Source organism: Carassius gibelio, chromosome A14, assembly GCF_023724105.1.
Source record: "Carassius gibelio isolate Cgi1373 ecotype wild population from Czech Republic chromosome A14, carGib1.2-hapl.c, whole genome shotgun sequence".
Taxonomy (NCBI): Eukaryota; Metazoa; Chordata; class Actinopteri; order Cypriniformes; family Cyprinidae; genus Carassius; species Carassius gibelio.
This window is the reverse complement of record NC_068384.1, coordinates 7,881,454-7,886,313: the sequence shown is the minus strand read 5'-3', so window position 1 is coordinate 7,886,313 and position 4,860 is coordinate 7,881,454. Positions and strand designations below refer to the sequence as shown.

Below are 4,860 nucleotides of genomic sequence, written 5' to 3'. Positions count from 1 at the left end.
AGGGCAGTAAAACCTACATATATGTATTCTACTCATCATGGACAACAAACTGAGCTGAGTCACATTTATATCTGACAGTTTTCACAGTCCTCTGTTTTCTAATTCTTACATCATTGCTATTATACCTTTTGACAGGACATTGTGAGGCCATCTGATGAAACATGGAAAAATTAGAAAGAAATGATTTAATAATGAAAATAATAGATTATTTATTTGATTTTTGAAGTATATGGCAAGAAATATAATGGATGAACCTGCAACAACTTGCCTTTATCTATTCCCCACCTGTAAAGCAGTAATCAAGGACAATGTATACACATTGTGATACTTCACTATTACACAAGGACAAATTCATGCAGTGCTAAGAATATTAATTTATATATATATATATATATATATATATATATATATATATATATATATATAACTATTTAGCAAAAATCAGTGTAAAAATGTCCTCCTCACCCCCGTATCTTGCTCCTCAGGTGCTGGACATCAGTAATGTGCATGCTCTTGGTTTTAATGCAGTACAAGATCCACGTTGATCATTCCTGCTACATTCTCAGTTATCCCTCAAGTGTTTGTAACAATAAAGCCCATGGCACCATCTTGTAATGCAGAATAGTTAATCTCGTAACTCCCTTTATTTCACTAAAAAATTTGCATATTTGTTACTAAAATATAAAAAAATTACTTTCTGGTGTACTGATGTCCCAGATGTTATTAATCCGATCAAAAATGTTTATGTCTTAAATAAAAAAATAATCCCAATAATTAATATGTAGTTTTTCCAAGTCTAAAATAAACACATATGAGCCTACCTAGTAAAATTATGTATTTTCCAAGAATCTTCAGAACACAATATTCACCATTTTCATTTTATTGAAGCATAGACTATAAAGTTGATAAAGTAGCATCAAGACAAATAAGATTCAATGAAAATAATTATCATCAAAGATACATTAACCTCATATATAAATCAGTTCACACAGATGAGTGATGAAATGTCCTTAAAAGTCACACAGTCCCATCCAGTCAACTGTGATACAGATCATGTGATACATATAAGACATGAGATACTGTTCCAGAAAATAATGATTCCCATCATCACATCTAAACTGGTTTCATCTCCCCATCGTGTTCTTCTTCTCTCGTGTCTGGAAACAGTTTGTGGTTGATGTCCAGCACTGATGTGGTGTAGCTTGTTCTCAGCCAGAGGATCTCTCAGTCCTAACATCCCAGACCTGGTCAAAGTGAAACACACAATGCAGAAGAAGTTGTTTAATGGACAGAGAGCGCAGCTTATGTTCTGTGTGGTTTTAGCAGGGTGAGTAACTATGACCCTTGTGGTACTGTACACTTACCATTCTTCAAGCTGTTTTAAGACCTTTTGAGAAGCTTTTTCTCTGAAGAGAATTTAGCACATCCTCTTCTTTCACTCCTTTCAAGAGCATCACTTGGTCAAAACCCCTCATTTGGCTGATGAGATCATCTGTACAAATTAAAATACTGCAATAAAAATTAAAGAATTAAGAAAAAGTAACAGAGGAAAAGGTCTTGCTCATGAGACTGCATTAGCATGTGTAGTTCTCAGAGACTCTAGAATTCATCTATTGTTGCAGTAAATGTGTTTTCTTCCTCTAGAATCTTTCTCCAAAGTTCCTGACTTCTCTCACAAATGTGTTTTAGTCTGTGCAGTGTAAGGCCTGGCTTCAAACCAATCCACTATCAATTCACAATTTATAACATAACATTTAGAAAACAATGAAATAATGTACATTGGTGTTTATATGAACTAAACCAATTTCATGATACTTGTCTACTTTTAAAACAGGTGGTGTGTTTTTAAAAACATAATATTAAAAATGTCCAGTCACACTTTGCTAACATGCTGTAATTGTAATAGTAAAAAAAGAAATCAAGGCTGACATGACCAGTTCTGTGAGAGATCATCATAAAATGTTGTATAACACAGCATTGCTTCAACACACACATACCAGAGGACTTCTGTTTGTTTGAGCACAAGATGGCCATCTTCATTCCTCATCCTGAGCAAATCATTTCCTTGGTCTTCCTTCTCTTCTGTGAAACAAGATAATCTCTACCTACTCTGTGTGCAAATAATATTGCTCATTAAACATAATTAAGTTAATTTAAAGTAAGATTCAGACCAGAGCATTTGAGGAGTAAATGTTGATTAAAAAAAATATTCTAAACAAATGTACCTGGGAAGAGCTGATCATGGCAAGATTCGCTGAGACTCAGTAATAGCTCTTTTAGTTTTTAGGAAGGTTTGTGAGGGTTGGCTCTTGAGTGAGTTGTTGAGCTTGATATTTTAGACCTGAAAAAGAAGAACAGCATTAGGATTATCTGCAAAAAATCCTGTAAGACAGAAAGAAGGAAATATTATTAATTACGTGCAACTTGTACATTACACCTCTGTAAAGATGCTGTATAATTAAAAGTTAAATGCATCCATTATTGAAAGCAAGTAATTAATAGCAAGCTATAGTCATATGAATTCTTTTGATAGTGTCAGATGAGGCTGTCCTGGGGCTTGTACAATATCATACAAGTGTTAAACTGGATTATTAAGACTGTGATGTGTTTAGGGATCATTTTTAAGACTTTGACCCTGTCCAGATACCCACACTTGCAGTCTTGGCCACTTGAGAGTGTGTGTACGTGACAGTGTGTGAACGAGACTGTCTTAATAATGCCAAAGCACAGCGTCCTTAACACACTAAACCTCTCCAATACTGCTCCGGAGTGCTATACAAAGCTTAGTGTATCCCATCATGCATCATGTTTTGGAATAAATCGTCAGACTTTTTGCCGAGATCTCACAAGAGGTCATGGGAAGCTGTCCAATGTACAGTATGTGAAATATTGATAATTAGATATTAAAAATCTCTTTAAACACATAAGTGTCCCATAAGGCAGTGGCTCCCAATCCTGGTCCTGGAGAAGCCCAACACTGCACATTTGAGATGTCTCCCTGATCAAACACACCTGATTCAACTCATCAGCTCATCAGTGAAGACTCCAAGGCAGATAAGAGAGACGCCAAAACCGTGCAGTGCTGGGGTTCTCCAGGATCAGGATTGGGAAACACAGTCATCAGGTCATGAAAAGTTCGACACACACTTGTGGTTATCATGCTCACTCGAACACTAGGCCAAATACAGGAAAGACGTCAAATAAGTAATCAAGTGGTCAAGTGCAAAGATGGCAAGTGTGGGTATTTGGACAGTGCAACAGTTTAAGAAACAACAAATGCTGTACAAATTATAACAGCAGGAATGTTTGATAAAAGAGACAAACTATCACAGACTTACTGCTGCATATATCTGCCTCCGCAGCTTTCTGTCTTCTCCATTTCTGAAGGAATCCCTCTCCAGAAACACCACTGGGCTGACTGCCTTTATGTCTTTTCAGCTAAAAATAAAAATAAAAATAATAAAAAGGGGAGAGTAAATAAAATTGAATTATATACAGAATGTTAATAATGATCTGTGAGCAAAATATTTAGATATAATATATATATATATATATATATATAAACTGATATGAAAGAACTGCAAGATGGAAAAATGCATGTTTTATTATTTATTTTTAATTGCATTTTTTTTTTTTTTTTTTGGATTTACATTAAAAGGTATTAAAAGCATGGTACAGAACATATGATTACTGTGATATCTGTCATATAAAAGCACATAAAAACACTAACATTACAGTGATACAAACATAGCTGGTTTGGTGATTATTGTATTGTTGTATTGATTATTAATATACCATAGTAAAACTACAGTTACAGTTACTAATGTCCTGTTTACTGTGTTTTAACTTCACATTTCATTTATTACTATTGTAAGTGTCGTGATTACCATGATTTTACTACAAATACAACTTACATCATTGATCCTGAAATTAATAATAATATAAAACGGAATCGAAGGTCTATGGCACGTCACGTGACAGATAGAGTTTAATCAGACTAATTAGCAGCTGTGTTCATTTATTTAAACGCAATGAAACTCAAAGACAGCCGCGGATGACCGATATAATACAGCGATTAAACATATGGCACTAATTTGATTAATAAATAAGACAGAATACATTTAATAAAAGGCATTAAAAGAGCGTATATACGACTACTCACCCAAACTGTGGAACTGATAGCAAGTATCGCGATGTGTGCTGAATGAGACTTCTTGAACGTGATTTCATAGCGATAAACATCTCATGTCCTCGTGTCGAATTCTGACGCCAAAAGTTTCCCATTGAAAGCAATGAATGTCGTAGTGCTTCGATATTCGACGCCGAGAGGCACATTTGGCGTCATAAAAGTGACGCTAGGGGCGCTTGACCATGCTTCGGTTTTTGACGCCTTTGGAGTGAGAATGGGTTGATTTGAGAGACTGGTGTTGGCCTACTTGAATGACATTACTGGACGCTTGCTGGAGCTTTACACATGCTCAAACTGTGGAGATGATCATGGACTTCATGAGGGGCCCCCTGCTCTCCCCCCACTCACCATCATGGACAGTACTGTGGGTGCAGTGGAGTCATTCAGACAAAACTGCAAAATAAATTATAACTGTTTAAACACCTTTGACCTGATTCAGCATGTGCATTACTTGATCTAAGTGCTGTGTTTGACACATTCCTTGATCTAAGTGCTTTTTTTAGTGGGCAGCTGTGGTCAAATGGTTAGAGACTTGGACTAGTTACCCGAAGGTCGTCGGTTCAAGTCTCGGAGCAGGCAGGAGTTGTAGGTGTGTGTGGGGAGTGAATGAACAGCGCTCTCTTCCACCCTCAATCCCCATGGCTGAAGTGCCCTTGTGCAAGGCACTGAAC

General features: G+C 36.2%; 1 long non-coding RNA gene across 1 annotated transcript; it reads right to left on the bottom strand.

Moving 5' to 3' along the window:
- Positions 1 to 864: 864 nt before the first annotated feature.
- Positions 865 to 4,534, bottom strand: LOC128027137 (uncharacterized). Its single transcript, XR_008186631.1, has 6 exons — positions 4,163 to 4,534; positions 3,339 to 3,438; positions 2,226 to 2,341; positions 1,998 to 2,082; positions 1,365 to 1,492; positions 865 to 1,244 (listed from the first exon to the last, which is right to left on the bottom strand). It is a non-coding gene; the product is annotated as an uncharacterized LOC128027137 (long non-coding RNA).
- Positions 4,535 to 4,860: the final 326 nt, after the last annotated feature.